This window comes from Suricata suricatta, chromosome 9, assembly GCF_006229205.1.
Source record: "Suricata suricatta isolate VVHF042 chromosome 9, meerkat_22Aug2017_6uvM2_HiC, whole genome shotgun sequence".
NCBI classification, from domain to species: domain Eukaryota; kingdom Metazoa; phylum Chordata; class Mammalia; order Carnivora; family Herpestidae; genus Suricata; species Suricata suricatta.
Genome location: NC_043708.1, coordinates 67,931,634 through 67,952,955, shown reverse-complemented (window position 1 = coordinate 67,952,955; position 21,322 = coordinate 67,931,634). Strand labels below are relative to the sequence as shown.

The window sequence follows — 21,322 nt, the reverse complement described above, 5'->3', positions numbered from 1 at the left end:
GTGTTATTAGATGCATACAGACCTGTGGTATTGATATCCTGAGATACACTGAGAATTATTTCTTTTATTATGTGATGTCCTATCATTTCTACTAATGCTTTTATACTCTGATATATTTTGTAGTAAAATCTTGGGTATTTGGGGGGAGATTTATATATATCTATATCTTTTCCAAACTCTGTATGGGTGTGGCCTGTGTTTTCACTATTTTTTTCTGAATAGTATTTTACAGTATTTATTAACCTCTTAATTTTCAAAATTTTCTGTGTATTATGAAAAATTATTGGAAGCAAATACCTAAGCATATTTTATGCCTTCGAATAGGTGAATTTTATCCATTTACACTTATTTTTGTTGCCCCGTGATTTATTGCTGTATATTCAACAGCTTCAGGAACGTGTTTGTACCGGAGCATAAGAACTGGCCGTGCTCATCTCTTCCCAAAGGTTCTTTCAGGAGCATCTCACAGTAGCAGCTTAAAATGGGTCATGGCAGGGTTATTAACACCACAGAAATTGGCAGATTCTTCAAATCAGAACTTTTTTTTAGAAGAAAATTATTGTGAATCATTTTGTAGCACATTATTAAATGTATTTGTTATGATCATCTTTATATGCTGCCTCCTTTAAATACCCATCTTCTTTCCTGCTTCTTTTTACTCTCACCTGGTTCTTTTGAAGTCGTTTTGCTTTGTCTCTCTGAATTGAAGGGTTTTTTTAGTGTTCATTTTTAATAGAAGTTTTTAATCATGCATGAGTGTTGTTATTGTTGTTGCTGTTGTTTTGATATTTGGTTTTAGATTTCCTGCTTGCCCTTTTTCATATTTGTTCACATCCAGACATTCTGTGGTTTTCTTCAACCTGACCTTGAATGCCTACAGTTTATATCCAGGTCTAAAAACAGCTTTGCAGAGTTCCTCACATGAAGTGATATTTATGTTATCATAGGTGAGATTATTTTCTCATTATTTTACTTGATGGAGAAAATATTTTTAAATATTTTTTCTCCAGAAAAAAATACATGTTTATCACCAAAATGTAGGAACATATTAAGAAGACACAAAAAACTCAAGTCCTACCTAGAGATATAGCTATTTCTAATTATATTTTAACAAATATGTTATCATAGCCTACCACTTATAAAAGTTTATATCTGATGTCTTAATTTTTATCACTCTGTAAACATTACCTAAACCATAAAATCTTTTTTTAATAATTTTAAGGCATGTATAATATTATAAGGTATAGATACCATAATTTAAAAGGCCATTTTATTATTGGTAGGTATTCAGGTGACTTCATTTTTTGGTTGGCTATTAAAAAGTACTGTTACTTACAGTACATTCTGTATATCATATATCCTTAGAAATTATTTTTAAGTGGAATAACTGCTTCAAAGATGTGAACTTTTTAAAAACTACTTTACCATATTGTCAAATTTCCCCACATGGGAAGATTATATTAATACAGATTCCAATCAATACTATGGACATATGCCAGAGCTAATATGTTTTACAATTTATCTCCAATACTAGTGAATTCAATATTTCTTACCCTCTTCTATTTTTCTTACTCTATGGCTTAGAAGAGGTACTGAAAAGAAATTAAATTGTTTAGAAAACACTGAGATATTAATATGATTATGCACATATTCTTTGAATTTTATCTTAAAATTAATTCCCCTAACTCTGTCACGTTATGTATTCTCTTATAAAATGGTAAGAAGCATTTTAAATGACATTAGATGAGAGGTGAATTTATAATTTATCTTAAAAGCCAGGAACACTGGATACTACAATTTATTTATCACTTCTCCCCTCCCTGGCCAAGGGCTATCTAGACTGCTGCCCATTGATTTTCTTTAATGTTTATTTATTTTTGAGAGACAGAGTGGGTGCAGGGGAAGGGCAGAGAGAAAAGGAGATACAGAATCCAAAGCAGGCCCCAGTCTCTGACCTGTCAGCACAGAGCCCAATGCAGGGCTTGAACCCATGAACCAGGAGATCATGACCAGAGCCGAAATTGGCTGCTTAACCAACTGAGCCACCCAGGTGCCCCCACTGCTATCTATTGAAACTAAGCATTTCCTAGATGTGTACCATGTGAAATATTGTAATAGGTAGTTCTTATCTCTAAAGAGTAATGGAAAGAGTTGATGATACCAATAATAGTATTATCTGATTTTGATCAAGGATATTAACAAACATGAGACTTTCTTCCTTTTCCTTACAAATAGTTTTTTTTTCCTACTAATAAGGGGAAATCTTGAATAATTGTCCAGCATAATTTCCCATACTATACAGGAAAGTTACTCTTCCATTTTTTGTTCTCAGTATAAATAGTGATCTTGTGTCATTTCATTGTCTTTTGTCTTTTAAACCATTTTAAGATTATCTGTTTGTAGTATTAGATGAGCCATTTGGATTAACTCAATTCAATAACACAACTGATTTAGATCAACTGTATTTTATATAATGAACACATTTGGTCAGTTGTTTTAGAATAGAGAAAAGACAATTAAGTTCCCCTCAAGTATTTACTTTCCAGATTAAAAGATGAATGTTACAGGGCACCAGTTGGCTCAGTTGGAAGAGCATATGACCCTTGATTGTAGGTGGCTGTATTTGAGCCCCAAGTACAGCGAGGGATTACTAAAGAAAAAATAAATAAACTTTTAAAAACCCCTAAAAGATGCAGGTTATTCTATGTTTTTTTAAAATCTGATTAACAAACTATATCTTGTTTCTCTTTTGAATTATTTAAAAATCCTCACTGAAAATACTTAGCTATGAAAATTAAACTGGGCCCACTATCTTCAAGGAGAATTTGACTAGCTTGAAATATAAGGGAATTATCATTTTCTGGATCTACATGCAATTAAGTAGAAGAAAAAATATAAAAAATTTAATTTGCATTCTCAGAAATCTGGGCTGTCAATAAAAAAAGTCATACCTCTGTAATCAATTTCCTACCACGTTAAAGATAAAAAACAAGTCAAGTTTAAAAAGTATGTTGCAGTGATTCATTATTAAGAATGCAATAGATTTTAATACATACATGCAGACTTTTACGATCTCTTCAATGTTTACAGCACACACAGAATGAAGGTCATGAAGCAGGGGCCCCTCTACTGCCCTCGATAAGCAAACAGTGAAGACTGTTCTCCTCTTCTTCTATGAAATTCCTCCTCTTTGCAATGAAACAAAGAAACAGACAGTTTGTTTCTTGATTATTTGCTTGATTGCAAGAGAAGGGCTCTGGGATGCTCAGTGGTGTCCTCAGTGAAGGATACCAGTACAGGATGGAAAGAGCGCCTATTTCATACAAGTAGTTGTAAAGGAAGATGATATAAATTACTGAGAATGAGGATTCACCTCCCCATAAAGACTTGTTTGTTTTTAAAGACATTTGTTAGCATTGTGAGATATATCTCATGGTCTTATAAGGTACTTCTATTACGTTTCCATGAACATATGATTTCCAGAGGCAATGTATTACTCTCTTCTTTGATTCACTTCAGACTTGTATCTGTTTTAAGATTTAGAGTACAATATGTTCACTCATTTTCCAATTACAAAAAAGGTAAGAAAATAATATTTTATCTTTTTTTATATAAGGAAAGCCTACTTTTTATGTGCTAGTTTAGCACAAATGTTAACATTTTAAATTAACACTTGTGAGGAGATTGTCATCTTTTGCAAAGCAGGAAAAGGAACTTGGGTTTAGGGTTTAACTTCTTCCTGGGTTGCCAGAACCTCAGCAGGTACAGGATTCCTCTCTGACTTGGTCCAGGAAAAACATGGCTACTCCAAACGTCATCCACTTTTCACCACCTTTTGTGTAAGACTGGGGAAAATATAAGGCTAAAGTGTTACAACTTACCAAAATCTTTACAGCCTCTTTCCATCTTGGGACCTATGCCATGCATCAAGTTTTGGGGAGTCTGAATAAACGAAGAGAAAAATAAAGGCAGTATATAGGCTTAGCTGAATTCATTGTTTTCCACAAGAGTAAAGATTAGGATGAACATGCAGACCAACACATCACCATCTGGCAATCTTATGTGACTTTCATCGGTACTGTCACATCCCAAACAGGTACATGGAATAAGCAGAAACTTCCCACAATGTTAGCCCTGTCCACACACCAGGAAAGCACATATTATCCACTTTCCATGGCCCACTTTCAGACTCTATTGTCAGTTCTCCTTTGTAAATCCATATTATCGAATATCAGGAAAAGAGCAATGAATACACAGACTCCTCCACTAAAACAGTCAGAGGGTCCTTGCACAGACAGTGTAAACCATTCTCAACTTTACATTGACAGCAACCTGTCAGACAGAGATGGCCTCAAATGTAGCCCCCCAGCTGATGAGTCTAAGTAAAAGAAAGAGTTCAAATTTTACAGAGTTCATGTTTATTTGCAGCAAGACTTTTCTTATTATCATGAAATCCCTACTCAGTCTATGGTGCTTCTCTCAGCCTCTAGATTTCCTTAAAGGAACTGGTTTTAATGCTCAAACTCACACTTAGAGAGCAGGGTTATTCTGAGGATAGCTCCAATTCCCCAAGGGAGATGAAATGGGTCTTCTGATTAATGCTGTATTTGGGTGTATATCACTTACCCGAAGCAGAAAGGCTTGTTGCAGAATTGAAATGTCTTTGATGTAGGCTGTTTGCTGGCATGTTCACACTTTCCCAGGAGACTCCAAAGTGGGTCTGCGGCTGATGGTTGACTTGTTCAACAAAGAGACTCCTGCTACTCATGCGTCAGGATCAGCTGTATTGGTAACATTTTGTTGGGCCATAGGTTGGTAGGGCACTGGGCACTGACATGAGTTAGTACGAATCTGTTGCGTGCTACCCCAAACTAAGTACCTTTATTTGGTTAAGAAAAAAAAGTGGAAATTTTAAAAACACGGAGCACCAGGAAGCAGAGAACAGAAGCTCTCAAATTTAGGAGAGAAGTTATTGCTGAAGGAGATAGAGATCAACTGAAATGATACAGGGAAACTAGCTGACAGAGAAGATGAATGTTTACTGAGAATCCCTGGTATTCAATGGAAATGTTCCATAATCAGCGAAAAATTGAAAACGCACTAGTTCATATAGCTCTGCTTTGATGGGATGGGATAGGAGAAAGTTTGCAGCAGGAACTCTGAATGCCAACATTACTGGTATTCAGAGACTTGATCTGAATGAAATATTACATATGTTCTTATTTGTTTAAAAAGGTCTTTGAAATGACTCAGTTTATTGTTTTAAACCATGAGTTGTGTGGATTTGTTTCTGGCTTGGACTGGTTCATCTGTATATGGGATAAGATGCAGCTGTGGCTAAAATATTTATTAGCATTTGGGTTTAATTTTAGTTTGGTTCAAAAACTCTTTCAGGTTGATCTGACTTGGAGTTCAAGGTTTTTCCAGTTGAAGTAGTGCTCCAATATACTGTGTACAAGTTGGTGCATAGCAGAATCCAAGGGGATAGGTGAAAAGAGTATGAGCATAACACATTATTCTGAAAGTGAAGAACTGAATCTTCTAATTATATTCTATTAGATTAAGTTTGATAAGCAATGGTTTAATATCAAAGTCAGGTAGAGTAATATTAAAATTAAAATGGGAATATGGAGTGCCTGGGTGGCTCAGTCGGTTTAGTTCTGGCTTTAGGTCAGGTCATGATATTCTGGTTTGTGAGTTCAAGTCCTGCATCAGGCTCTGTGCTGACAGCTTAGAACCTGGAGCCTGCTTTGGATTCTGGGTGTTTTTCTCTCTCTGCCCATCCCCCACTCATACTCTGTCTCTCAAAAATGAATAAACGTAAAAAAAAATTTTTTTACATGGGAATGCTGTGTTCAAAGATAAGTTGGAAACAGAACCCTAATCCTGGTGTCCTGATGATGGAAATAATGAATGGTGGAGCTGCTTTGGAAAACAATATGATGGTTCCTCAAAAAGAATTAGAATTACTATATGAACCAGCAATTTCACGTCCAGGTATATACCCAAAAGAATTGAAAGCAGGGACTCAAAGAGATATTTGTTCATCTATAGTAATAGATCATATTATTCATAATAGTCAAAAAGTGGAATCAACTCAAGTGTCCATTGACAGATGAATGGATAGACATACAGTGTGGGATAGACATACAGTGCAATATTATTCAGCCTTAAAAGGAAGGAAATTCTGACTCTCGCTACAATGGAGACAAACCTTGAAGACATTACGCCAAGTTAAATAAGCCACTCACAAGGAGACAAATACTGCATCATCCCACTTACATGAGGTGCCTGTGTAATCAAATCCATAGAGATAGAGAGTACAGTGGTGGTCACCAAGGGCTGGTGGGAAGTAGGAATGGAGAGCTTTTTAAAAAGACACAGAGATTCAGTTTTGCAGGACGAAAGAGTTCTTTGGATGGATGATGATGATGATAGCGTGATCATATGAATGCACTGGATGCCACTGAACTATATATGTAAAAAAGATTAAGACAGCAAATTTTATGTTGTGTATATTTCACCACAATGAAAATTGGAAAAAAATTTGCTATTCTGGTAAAATGATAGAAGTCATTTTAGTTCCACATTTTATTCAGATTTATCATTACCAAAAAATACTTATAAGATAATGTGAACAAAAAATTTCTAAGAAAATATTAAGGCTTTCTATATCAGACTCAGTTAATTCAGATCACTTTATTTTTAAAAAAGCAATTCAATTTTAATAGTGCAGATGGTGATACCATGTAGAATAAACACCTGATTCATTGGCTTTAACCAGATATTTTCAATATTCAACCAATTATTTATTGTCAAAATATGGGAAACATTATATGTGTTTGTTATTGTTATGAGTTCACAACTCTCATTATGGAGAAGGGAGTGAGAAAATAGATTTTTAACAAGGCACATCAAAGTACAGCCTATTTGGCACTATACCTTTCGGGTGAATTAAAGTTGCATTTTAAATTTTTGTTAATGTTTATTTATTTGAGAGATAGAGAGAGAGGGAAGGAGGGAGAACATGAGCGGCGGGTCAGGGGGCAAAGAGAGAGGGAGACAGAAAATCCGATGCAGGCTCCACACTGTCAGTGCAAAGCCTGACCTAGGACTCAAACCCATGAACCATGAGATAATGACCTGAGCTGAAGTAGTCACTCAATCAACTCAGCCACCCAGACGCCCCTAAAGTTGTATTGCAAATACTCTGAATGTGACTATGAAATGTTGCCCTGTGTTGAAAATGTATTTGATTTTCTTAAACAGATTCATTAGATATAATTTGTAGGCCATAAATATGCAAGTGTTATAAGTGCATAATTTAAGATTTTTAGTACATGTAAACAGTTTTGCAACCATTATCACAATTCAGTTGTAGAACATTTTCATCACACCGTAATTTTCCTTTGTGACTGTTTGCAGTTAATCTCTGCTACTACCCTGGCAACTACTGTCCTTTTCCTATCATTTTGCCTTTTCTGGAAATCTCATGTAAACAGAATCATACATATGTGGTCTTCCGTGTCTGGCTTCTTGTGCTCAGCGTAACAATTTGAGGTTTGTCCATGTTGTAGCATGTGTCAGTAAATCACTCCTTTTTATTGCTGCATAGTATTCCATAGTGTGACTATACCATAATATATTTATGAGTTCACCACTTGATGGTTATTTTAACTGTTGGTAGTTTTTGGCTATTATGAAAAATGCAGTTATAAATATTCACATTTAAGTCTCATGTGGACAAAAGTTTTGTTTTCAGCGGATACTAGAATCTAGGAGAATGAAATTTATGGATCAAATGATAAGTTTGTGTTTAAGTTATTAAGTAACTGTTAAACTGTATTCTAAGATGTCTATACCATTTTACATTCTAATTGCAATGTGTGGGAAAACCCTAGAAGAGAGGACAGGCAGTTTCTCGGATATTGGGGATGTCGATCATAGCAGCATCTTTCTGGATATGTCTCCTGAGGCAAGGTAAACAAAAGCAAAATAAACTATTTGGAGTACATCAAAACAAAAAGCTTCTGCACAGCAAAAGAAACAACCAATAAAACTAAAAGATAACTTATGGAATGGAGAAGGTATTTGCAAATGATGTATCTGATATAAGGTTAGTATCCAAAATATGTAAAGAATTTATAAAATTCAATACCCTAAAAATGAATAATCCAATTAAAAAATAGGCAGAAGACATGAACATACATTTCTCCAAATGCATACAGATGAGCAACAGACACATGAAAAGATACTCAGCATCACGCATAATCAGGGAAAGGCAAATCAAATCCATAATGAGATATTGCTTCATACCTCTCAGAATGAGTAAAATCAAGAGCACAAGAAACAGCAAGTGTTGGTGAAGATGTAGAGAAAAAGGAACACTTGAACATTGTTGGTGGGAATGCAAATGGTACAGCCTCTCTGGAGTACTCACCCAAAGAACACAAAAACACAATTAAAAGAGACACATGCACTCCTATGCTCATTGCAGCATTATTTACAATAGCCAAACTATGGCCGTAGCCCAAGTGTCCGCTGATTGATGAATGGATAAAGAAGAGGTAGTAAATATATGTAATGAAATATTATTTAGCCATAAACAAGAATGAAATCTTGTCATTTTGCTACTATGTGATGGATCTAGAGAGTATAATGCTAAACAAAATAAGTCTGTTAGAGAAAGACAAATACCACGATTTCATTCATATGTGAAATTTAAAAAACAAAACTTAGAAAACAAAGGAAAGAGAGAGAGAGGCAAACCAATAAATAGACTCTTAACTACAGAGAACACACAGATGGTTTCTCAAAGGGAGGTGGAGGAGGGGATGGGTGAAATAGGTGAAGTGGATTAAATGCAGTTATCTTGCACTGAGTAATATATGGAACCAGTCAAGCATTATAGTGTAAAAAAATAAAATAACAAAATAAAAGATCTATACTATTTTATGTTCCCATTGTAGTGGATGAGAGTGTGTTTCTCCACATCTTTGCCAATACTTGGTATTGTCAATCTTCTTGATTATAGCCATTCTAATGGCTGTGTAGCAGTACCTCATTGAAATTTTAATTTGCATTTCCCTAATGACTAGTGGTGTTAGCATATTTTCATTATTATTATTAGCTTTTGTGTATCTTTGGTGAAACGGCCACTTTTTAAACTGAATTGCTTGTATCCTTATTAATGAGTTGTAAGCCTATTATATATATATATTTCCAATTAAATCCTTTACCAAGTATATTATTTGCAAATATTTTCTTCCAGGCTATGGTTTGCTATTTTATTTTTAATAGTATCTTTTAAAGAGCAAACATTTTTGATTTTTATGAAGTCTAATTTATCTTTTTTCTTTTATGAAATGTGCTTGTCATATCTAAGAAATCTTCACTTAACCCAAGATCACAAATTGTTTTCTTCTATGTTTTTCTTTGAAAGTTTTATAATTTTAGCTCTTAAATTTAAGTCTGTAATCCTTTTTTGTTATTGTTGATTTGTATACATGATAAGTAGTAAGGGTCTAAGTTATTTTTTTTGCATATGAATATTCAATTGTACTAGTATCATTTGCTGAAAATTCACCAATGAATTATTGCCTTGTCACCTTTGGTGAAAATCAACTAACCATAATTTAAGCATTTATCTTTGGACTTTCTGTTCTGTTTCATTGATCTATCTGCCTATCTTTATGTCAACTCTACAGCTTTGATTTCTGAATCTTTATAGTAAGTTTTGAAATTGTATGGTATAAGCTCTCCTGTGTTGTTCTCCTTTTAAAATTTTGTTCTGATGATTCTATAACTTTTGTGTTGAATTCTTTGAGGAATTTGGAGAGAATTGCCATCTTGAGTCTTCCAGAGTGCCTGGGTGGTTCAGTTAGTCAAATTCCTGACTTTTGATTTGGCTGAGATCATGATTTCATGGATTGTGAGTTCAAACCCCACATTGGTTTCTGCACTGATGGTGTGGAGCCTGCCTGGGACTCTCTCTATCTCTCTCCCTCATTCTCTCTCACTCTCAAAATAAATAAATAAGTAAATAAATTTTAGAAAAAAGTTAAATACCCTATAGTTAAAAAAAATTGAGTCTTTTAATCCATGAATATGGAGTGTCTCTCCATAGATCTTTAATTTCCCTTAGCAATGTTTTGTAGTTCATAGTGCACAGGTCTTAACATTTCTTTTGTTAGATTGATTCTGACTATTTTGTTTTTATATTATTATGAATAAAATTATTTTCTTGATTTAATATTCAGATTGTTCATTGCAGTATGCAGAAATAGAATTAATTTTTATGTTGATCTTATAGCTTGTAATGCTTTTTTAAAAGAGAGAGAGAGAGAGAGAGAGAGAGAATCCCAATCGCAAGCAGGCTCCACACTCCGCACAGAGGAGTGCAAGGCTTGACCCCATAACCTTGAGATCAAGACCTGAGCTGAAATCAAGACTTGGATGCCCAGATCCCCAACTGACTGAGCCACCCGATGCTCCATAGCTTGTAACTTTTTTAAACTCATTTATTAGTTCAAGGGTTTGGGTTTTTAAGTACTTTTTAAAAGAATTTTCTATTTATCAGATTATGTTGGTCTTTGAATAAAGGTTGTTTACTATTTCTTTTGAATTTGCATCATTCACATTCTTACCCTTAACTCCTTCAATTTGCCTTCTGCTCTGACAACTCAATAGCAAATGTCCTAGAGATCTGTTCTTAGCCTGTGACTTTTAATAACCTTTGCTCTGGCCATATTGAAGCTGAAGAAAGTAAACTTGTCAAATTTGTAAAGAACCCAAAGTTTGAAATGCAAACTAATGAGATACCAGGCAAAACTCAGGAACTTAAAGTTCAAGAACTCGTTGGAAAACAGTAAAGAATGACAAACACAAAGACAAGTGTTTAGGTTCTGAAGACTAAGTGCACAAGTATCAGCGGTGTGGTTTGCAGCCCCTGTTCATTGTTTTTCTCTCCTTTTGCATCATCCCAAACACCCAGCAGAGGGATTCATTCAGTGCTAGGTGCAGGTTTACTTCCTCTGTTGCTCTTCTACCAGGTAAGATTCATGAATGTGTGTACCCCAGTGCATGTCAGATTAGGTACTCAGTAAACAGAAGCTTCTTCATTTCAATCCAAGTATTCTCAGATTCCTCTCCTACTTCCTTCCTAGAGCTTTCTTTCTAAAAATTCTAAGCTTCTTCCTATGGAATCACAATTTTCCTTTGCTCTGTCATTAGAAAATGGAAAGAAATGTTGTTCCTTTGTGTTCTTTATCCCCTATATATCCAATCATTTAGTCACTGTATTGGATTAGCCAGTTTGGGCTGATAACAAATTATCACTGGGGGACTTAGACAACAAGCATTCATTTTTCATAGTTCAGGAGTACAGGAAGTCCAAGATCAAGGTGCAAGCACATTGATTGTCTAATGAGGGCCTTCTTCCTGGTCTGAAGATGGTCATTCTCTTGCCATCTTCAAATTACATGGCAGAGAGAGAACACATTCTGGTCTATTTTCTTATAAGGACACTAATATCATGGTGGGGGGAGTACCCCTTCATGACCTCATCCAAATCTACTCACCAGCCAAAGCCCCACATTCGAATACTGTTCCACTAGGGTCAGAGTTTCAACATATGTATTTTAAGGAGACATTCAGTCCAAAATAGTTATGTTGATGACTTTTCTCTAAAACCTTATCTTTCAAATTTCTGTTTTCACTACCCTGGCCAGGTTCATATTTTCTTATGCCTTTATTAATTATCACAGTAGGCTTTAATGCTCACCTGAGGTTGGTCAGAACATGGAGTATGAATTTAGATTCAAGGATAAGCAGAAATGAGCAGTTTAAGTTATTGATTTTGATTTACTCTTGAAGAAACTACAAAGCAAGGTGAAGTGTATAAAAAAGATGATGCAAATTATGTGGTCACAGCTACCAGCTTTCTTTTCCATCTTTGGGAGACATGTTCAAATGCAGTCAGACTAAGCCTATTAAAATCTAAAATAATATCATATGTGAGTCTGTTCCAAATCCTTTAAGCAATCTGCATTCCATGTAAAGTGCAAATCAAAGTTCTTATGGTTTTCTTCAAGGTCTTGCATGATTTGGCCCCTTTACCTCTGTGATCTTACCTCCTACCAGTGTTCCTGGCTCACTGCATCCCAGAGTCGCTGGCTTTCTTGCTGTTCTCCTACAAGCCAGTGCACTTCTCTTGTTCTAGGACCATTATGCTGATGGTTCTGTCTGAAACATTCATCTCCCAGATATTTGCAAATCTTTTTCACATGTCACTTTCTTAATGAGGTCTCTCCTCCTTAACCATTTGACACAAACCATTCTTTCACTCTTATCCTCAATCCTCCTTACTTAGTTCTAATATCTTTTTCATAGCTTGTGTTACTTCTAAACTACTGTGTTAAGTACTCATGTATTTACACATGATATTTACTGACTATGACTCTATGTTTCTCCCAGTTAGAAAATAAGTTCCAGAAGGTCAGACATCTTTGCCTAGTACTGTGCCTGATACACAGTATGTATAGTGTAAGTAATTATTAAATGAATGAACATTTCAACCCTGGGGGAAACTTCTTTTTATCCTTGCCTGTGCTTCAGGGCCCAGAAGTTTTCCCTTTAGGTTCACTGGGGCCTTTTACCCTTCCTAGAGATGTTCTCATACAAGCTCACCACAGCCCAATTTATCTTGCACATTAGTTTTCTTCCCTGTGCTCAGGAGCCTTAATGCTCTTTGGGTAACATTTCCATCTTATATAAAACCCTGGCCAAATGCAAACCTTTCCCATTTCTACCAAACTGTGTTCTAACACCACAGGAAATATCATCTTATTCTGTTGTGTTATTTATGCTATCTTTCCCTACATATTGTCTTTCCGACAGGTTTATAAGCTTGTTTGATGAGAAGCATACCATGCTATTTTTTATGATCTCCAAAGGTCATATAGAGAACGTCCAAAAGAGGGGTGTCGTTAAGTTAAACTTAATTAGATTGACCTCCGTTTAATTTGAAATGCCTTTACTTAACAATGATTTATAAACCTTGCACTCATTCATCCATATTCAAAATATTTTGTTCAAACAGAAGATCAAATTTTGCTAAATGTCTATAATCTGTTAATATGAAACTGATAATGTACTTTGCTAAGAAACAATTTCTCATGGTCTTGATCTGAAACATTTTTAAATAAAATCAGCCAGGCATTTTTTGAAGTTTGCACAGGTTGTATACATTTCATTCAAATTCTGAAGGTTAAAGCTCCCAGAAAATATGTTGTGTGCATGTTCTGGGTCAATTTCATAATGGCAAACTACATAAAGATGCAGTAAGACATCTAAGAATTCTTGTTTTGAATAAATTACATGCTTATTAATGTTCCAAAAATGATTTCACATATGTTTCTTGGGAAGTGGAGTCACTTTTCCAATTTGTGTTTATTACCTAAAAGTGTTAATATATTAATTCCACATGGGATTTGGGAGGTCTGGGATTCCACTGTAACATGTAGTTTGCTTTAACAAATCATGTATCTCTCTTTAATGATAAAATATCAATTAATAATATTGATAGGCCATGGCCAGAGTCATCCAGATAAGTTAATTCCAAGTTATTACATACTGCCCAAGAAATTAAATTCTTCACCAGCTGTGTTTCTAAAGCAGAAAGAAATAGAAAGCACTGGGAGAGATGGAGGGACAGAAATACACTGAGTTATACTGACCAGCATTTCAGAGTGTATGTCACTTTTTTGTAATTAGAGTTATAGCTCTCAATTGATATTTCTCCATCATTTGATCACCCCAGAATTGGTCACTTAGTTTTATTAATTTCTTTCAGCTCTCATTTTAATGCTTAAGAACATTTGAGGGCCTTAATTTCCTGTTTAAAAAAATTAATGTGCTTGTATTAATTTTTAATAGTTTAATATTCATTCTAACCATCTGATAGCTAAGCAAAGATTTCATATCTGTGTTGTTTTAAAAACCAATTTTAAAATAGGTTATTAATATCCATGTGATTTTCTTTACACTCCTTCCTATGGGTGATCTGTTCAGAATGATTTTGTTCCCATAGAGGCAAGTGCCCAGAGTCACACGATGGAAGACTCCTCCCTGGTCTCCTGTATTGAACGTGTCTTTTCCCTGCCTTCCAAGCCCAGCCCCCCCCACTTCTTGCCGGTCACTCCCCATCTCTACTCTTCTCTCCACCTGTCTTCCAGACCCTCTGTGCTTCTCCTTCCAGACTTCCTTGAGGTTCACATAAAAAAGGCACCCAGCTGAGGGAAGAATGTGTAAGTCCTCTCATACAAGATGAGGAAGAAATGCCAAAGGTATCTCTCTGGAGTTTAATTAGCAGCATAGCACAGCAGCTAAAACTCCACAGCTTGTGTTCATACACTGGATTTACTTCTTCCTAGTGTGTGATCTTGTTTCTTAATTTCTAAAATGCTCAGTTTTCTAAACTGTAAAATGGAAATGATGTAAGTCCCTACTTCAGAGAACTGTATAAGGATTAAAGGTGTTAATATTTAAGTTAATATATAAAATCTTCATTACAATATATTATATAATGTACCTAGAATAATCCTGGGCACATAACGAGTGCTAGCTATGCTCTTACTATGTAATTATTAGCATGCAATTATCCTAGTGCTACAGCTAAGCTACAGGTATATATATTTTAGCCCGTACTATTATTAAACTTGTTCATTAATAATGAAGAGAAGGGATTTCATAGCAAATGACGTTCGAATGTGTTGTTCTCCATTACAGAAAGATAAAATCTCATAAATACTGTCTACTTGATCTTTAAAAACATGTATAGAATCTACTAAGACAAAACAAACTGTAATTTTAACTACTAATTATAACCCATTCACTGAAAACTCTTGATCAGCTTTTGTACTCTTTGCTTAAATTCACAAAATTTGCTTTTTATCTTTGAGAAATATACCCAAATTTCCAAATCTATCATTTCAGTGTGATCTATAGTTGTAACTATGCAAACTCTGAAAAAAAAAAGGCAGGTGCTTCGATGGAAGTATATTGAAACTACAGGGAATTCAGCCTTTCTGGAATGTTTACTTTTCCTCACATTTTGATTTAGACTTACTAGAAATCAGAGTCTTCCTTTCCCATTATGTCCTCACTAGACCCTTTTCATTATTTCAGACTATTTTGAGAGTCTTGATTGCAAAATTAGGAATCCTTTGTCTCAGTAAAAATTAAACAAAGAAATAAAAACAGAGACATGTATAAGTTGCAAACTTAAGATTGGCATTTATGGATTGAGATACCAACAGCCATATTAGAGGCACAAGAATGGATAAATACGATAATTTTACCATCTAAGGATCAACTCCCATTTAGACTCTCTGCTGGTAAATCCTGTGCTGGATAAAAAACAAGGAATCACTCATTTCATCATGATCTAGGCATTGTCCTAAGTGCTGGCAAGAATGATGAATAAGACACAGCCTAGGACCTCACAGCCTAGCAAGTAGCAAAGCTACTGCTGTCAAGGATCTTGAACCTAATTTTCAGAAAAATCTGTTGTGAGATTGCAACAATCTCACAAGCTGAGTGACAGAAACCAGGCTGCAACTGCATTTGAATAACGGTCAGAAGGAGGCAATCTCAAAGTATAGTGTTAAAACTGAGGAAAGTGACTACACCAGGGGTAGGTCATTGGAAGGGAGTACAAAGCAGCCTTCTTGACATAAGGGGGATTATATGTGTTGTTTACTTTGTGAAAATACACCTGTGATTTGTATGCTTTTTGGAATGAGTGTTATACTTGACTTAAAAGAAGTCCTATGACATATTAGAATTCCCAAAGCATTGTCTTGATAGTCTTCCAAATTTCTAAGGAGAGGTATGATAACATTTTCTTAATTTTCTTTTTCCAGACCTGGTGCCTTTCCTGAGTGCAGCCTTCATGCTTCCTCTTGACTAACCTAAATGTAACCTAACAGGTAGCCACTCTCTTGAGTTCTGCCAAATATCCATTAACATGCAGATTTCCTTGGCCTCGCAGTGTTTATTAGAGATTTGGGTAGTACACACAGAAGTGGTTTCTACTACAGCAGTATATGTGGCTTTAAATGTAATATGTATTGTTCATGACCGTGTCCTCTGTTCACCCACCAATATGGAGTTCTAATGCATCTAGTTCTAGATTTAGCCCTTATCTCTCACTTGATATTCTCTCCTGCTTATTCTTCCCACTCCCTCTGTGTCAGCTATCCCTTGTGCACCACCTCCATCTTCTCCATTTTACCTGAGTCTGGCTGCGGAGAGAAGTTGTGTGTATGCCTTAACTCAGTTTATTCTGGTAGCATCTTCCTCAGTTTTGTACCACGGGTGGCATGAGGCTCTTCTGGCACTGTGGCATGGGGTACAGGGGAAGCCCACATGCATGCAAACCCTGAAGTGGAGGAAAGTTAATGCCTTCTGGCACTATCCTCAGCCCAATTGAGGGCTGAAAGATAAATGCTACTCATTGGCACTTTTCAAGTGGACAATTTTGGAAGGTTTTCTCTATGTTCCTCAGAGACGTTTCTGGAGTGCTGTGGTAATGGCAGTGCCTAATTTAATAATGCACATCCTTTTCTCCTTGTTTGTTTTACTCTTGTTGTTTACTTACTGCTGCCCACTGAGACTACCTTCCAAATAAATTACCTGTGCAGAAATCCTTGGAGCTTTGCTTTCTATGGGGAATGATGGCTAAAGCAGTTGGTACCTAGCAAGCAGATGTACAGGATAGGACTCCAGAACTTAATCACTTATCAGTCAGATGGAAACATTAAACCCACAGTTTGGTGATGATGAAGTCCAAGTATGTTATAGCATCATAGTAACTAAGTCTTTTACCTGCAATGAAATAGGCCAAGTGGAAGGCTGGCAGAAGACCAAGTGCTGAATAATTCAGTGGCTCTAACACATCAATGGTATGAGGGCAATAGTAATCTTAAGGATTATGAAATGGAATCGCTCCTGTGTATACCTTGGAAGACTTGTACAAAGAAAATGACAGAGTTAGCCTAGACACTATCAAGTCAGGGCATGTTGTAAAGGAAGGCCTTCCAGGGAGGCATCTAGAAAGACCCTCATTTCCTACAGCAGCAGAGCAGATTTTACTCAAAACCAGACCCAGGAATTTCAAAGGAAAGTCAAAGTCCAGCCTTCAAAGGTTTCCTATGCTTTGTCTTGTGGATCCAAGCCTTTCTGTTTATCACTGTAGCGCTTACATGGGCCATGAAAAGAAAGGCCAATATGGCAGAGTGTAGACTATTTATGGTTCCAGAAACATTGACTCTCTTTCCAAGACTAACCGAGCTTCTATACTTCTGAATATCTGCCCTGTTAACATCAGAAATTAATAATGATTTCTCTATATGGTATCACCATCTACTCCAGATTTGCTCTTATCTTCCCTGACAGAAGTTCCTCTACCCCCACCATCATGTAAGAGCTTACACAATGCCTTATTCATTGGCATGAATTTTTCCACAATATTATCTCCAAATAAGGGACCTATTTTATAGCAATGGGTGTGAGACCATGGAATGGACTGGCCCTAGCAAAAATACATGCACTTCACAGAAGCAGTCCATCTAACAGAATGAGAGAAGCCTATTCAAATATCACCTGGATACCAGCCTGGAAACAAAACTCTGCAGTGTTGGAAAGATAAATCAACACCAAGTATATGATACTGTGTCTTCAAAGTCTTGAATATCTGAGTTGAAAAATAAACATCAAATATAAGGTTGGCCCCTCTCACCACTATTTCCACTGTCCCATTTGCAGAATTGGTGTTTTCAACCTTAAAGTATGTAGATCTAGCGGTCCTCGTTCCCATAAGTGATTCCTTCAGTGAGGGAACAGAGAATGGACAAGGAGTAACATTTAGTCAACGGTTCCTTCTTGATTGCAGATTGCCCAAGAAGAAGTTAACTTTGCTGCACTTACAGGCTTTGCATAGTGCAGGCCTAGCAGGATTCCTCTGAAGTTTCATGCCACAGTTTAGGTTTTCTACCAGATTCAAGGTTTTCTACTGACCATGAAGTTATGACTATTTCCAGATCACTTTTGGATCTTGTACCTAGTGAACCAGCAGAAAAAAGGTCTTGACTGCCATTAGGAGCTCAGACTACCATTATATATCTAGAAGAGCTCTCTGTGTTTCTATACCTAGTCATTACGGTGAATGGGCAGCTGCAGTAACTACCATTCAGTAATGGCAGGGCTCAGATCATTCAGGGGTAAACGTTTATGTCACCCTACAGGCAAGCATCCAGATTAGCTGAAGTTTATGGTTTAGTATGAGAAAATTCAAAAGAGGTGGTGAAGACAGAAGATAATGACTATCTGTTAAGACCTTATGACCAATATAGCAAGAAAGGAGGACATTGGTGTCTTGTTTCACAAACCCTTTCCCTACTAAGTCTTTTGAAGGCCAAAACCTAGAAGACTCACTTATGGGTTGGACTTCATGAAAGACAGGAACACTGTAATGGGCAAACTGTGTCAGATGCCTCTTGTTCACTCTCTCACATTTTCCTGGCCTCATCTCTGATTCCGGGCAAGGCTACAGCAAATTAATTCTGCATTGGCTTCAATTTACCCAGAACTGACAGCACCTTGTCTCAAGCATGCACCAAAAATCTTTCACGTCTTCTCTGACATTGTACTATCAGATGTTTGGTCAGAGCCTAGTCAGGCAGGGGAGGTGTACACAAGGCCCAAAATGTAAGGGAGTTGAGTTCCTGCCCCCTGGGCAAACCTGCATCAATGGAGGATGGAAGATGATCAATACATGCTTTTTCTTTTTCTTTCAATCCTTAGGTAGAAATTTATTTAAGATGCTGCAAAATATTGGGGTTTTTTTTCCGTTCTCCTTCCTAGTATCCATTTCTGTGGTCACTTATCCTTGCTCCTCAGGACCACCTCTCAAAAAAACTATTTGTATCCAAGTCTTTGATGCAGATTCTGCATTCATTATTAAAAGCACACTTTCTTCCCCTTGTTTCATTCAAAACAGCTTCCTGCTGTTTTGTGATGTGTTGACACCAGCTAAAATTACTGCCTGGAATATCTTATCTGTCCTTCTTAGGCTTCTGAAAGTATATTCTCCAAATGAAGACACTCCTTCCATTAAGCAGAATTCAGATACCTCCTTTTCTTTTTTCACCATCTGGTTCTCTTTAGCCTATAAATGGGCTCAATTTACTTCTATTTAAAACATCCATCTACACAAACACACCTCTTCACCTAAATTCCAAACCAAAACAAAACCACCAAGGACACAAAAACTATGCACTTGATTTTATGTCTTTTTCAAAATAATAGCTGACAGTCATCGAGTGCTTACCACATGCCAGGTACATTCTAGAAAATCACATGAAATACCTCGTTTTATTTTCACAATACTCTTGGTGGTAGCATTCCTGTCCCTAAATGTACAGAGTACAAAGCTGTGGCTCTTTGATGCTAAATGGCTTGTTCAAGGCCATATCTTCAATGTCTGAGCCTCTGACCTCAGTGCCTCTGCCACCGCTTACTGTTTTCAACTCCTTGCCTCTCCTTCTCAACTCATCACAACAGCCTCCCATCAAAACAGCGCTTGCTAGGGTACCAGTTTTGTCCTAGTAAGCTAAATCCCATGGATACTATCCATCCTTACTCTACTCAGAAGTCTGCAGGGTTTAGTAAAGTTGATTAGTCCCCCATCTATGTCCTGCATATCACCTAACTGGTGACTCTTAACTGCTTGTTTGTGGTCTTTTACATACGTTTTTCTTTCTCCCCAAACTGAAGTAACTGCGATTTCAAGTTCTCCACTCAACTTTCTTTCCGCTTTATAAAATTTCTTCCAGTAACTGCAACTACTACTCATAAACAAAATTCAACAGAGTACTGAAGATCTAATTGGCTTTATTAAACAATTCATGAAGTAGGTAGCATCCCATCCAGCAAATGGAAAGGAGTCTTGTTAAGGTGTAGAAATGGAAAAGTTTTAAGGTAGAGAGGGAACGGAAAAAAAGAAGTATTAGCAAGGAATGTGTTATTTTAGGTGAGGTGGCCCTTCAAAGGGGAATGGGAAGGGTCTATCAGTAAGTTTCCTAGTGCGGACCAGGAAATTCAGGTTGCCTGGCACAAGGTTACATTCCTGGGGTAGGGACAGAGACTGCAGTTAGGTTAGGTGTCAAGCCTTGGTTTGCTGATGTGAGGCTCTTAATAGAAGTGGCTGACTTCGTTTTTGGCCTGTGATTTTCTTTCCAGCACTACCTTACACTGACCTCTTGATCAGCATTTACAAGAAAGGAAATTTTCTAAATTTCCAATAATTTGTATTTAAAATTTAATTAATCAATGTCCCCTGCAGTTATTATTATGAATTTTTTTACCTCAGTCATCTGCCTACCCAAAGTGGAAACCTGAAATGTTTACTAAAGTGGGTAGAGTGGTTCATTTCAGACTGTCTATGCTTCTGAATATGATCTATATTAGGCATAAGGTACAGAATCCTCAGAGAAACCTCAGCTCAGAGCTTTAATTGCAAGAGCTGGAATGTTAAGTAAATACTTTATGCTCAGTGAAAAATAGGGATGGCTTCAGTGGGGTATGACTAGATGTCTTAGACTTATTATTTGCAGGTGATTCTGAACACAGTTGTTCTGGAGATTAAGGAAAAATCCATTCAGAGAGAAGAGGCTTTCTAGATAGTTTTTGATTGCTTGCTGCTATTATCATTCTTACTAAATAGTGGTCTTGTTTATTAAAATGTTTTCTCATGATCCATTTCCACCTAAAAGCTCTGAACTGTGGGTATTTATGAAAAATTTGTTCTGACTTGCCTCAGCCCTGGGATTAGCCTTAATAGAAGATGCAGCAGTATTTATTTGCAAGCTGATTATGAAACTTGTTTTCATTTTAACTCTTCTTGATTTATTAACCTCATTTAGAATTTTAGTTTTAGATCCTTCACAACTGATTAAAACAAAGTATGGTTGTCCTTCCAAAAATAGAAACTGTCCCTGCCTTCTGTTCCATGTGGAAGTCAGTTTTTTTATGACCAGGTTTGTTTTTGTTTTTGACACATGTATCTTGTGAACAGAGATGCTTTGCCAACTGCTAAAGAAATCGTTGGAAATAAAGACAATGGAGAAAGTCACAAGAGCTTTTGGGAATTCTCAAATGCATGTCCCTTTCTGGCTAGGGTCCTGCACTCATGGCCATTGTGGCTGGTGCCCATCCCAGAGGCAAGGAGGGGAAGGACCAGGACCCCTCCTGTGGGGGAGGG

The 21,322-nt window shown here is 36.5% G+C and overlaps 1 long non-coding RNA gene across 1 annotated transcript in view; it reads right to left on the bottom strand.

Annotated features, from left to right (window-relative positions):
• Nucleotides 1-21,322, bottom strand: part of LOC115302528 — a 69,209-nt gene that overhangs the window by 33,640 nt on the left and 14,247 nt on the right. The window contains exons 2-4 of the long non-coding RNA XR_003913519.1: nt 4,627-4,781; nt 3,882-3,942; nt 3,057-3,188 (exon numbers count right to left, since the gene is read on the bottom strand). This is a non-coding gene — a long non-coding RNA (uncharacterized LOC115302528). The remainder of the gene's footprint in view (nt 1-3,056; nt 3,189-3,881; nt 3,943-4,626; nt 4,782-21,322) is intronic.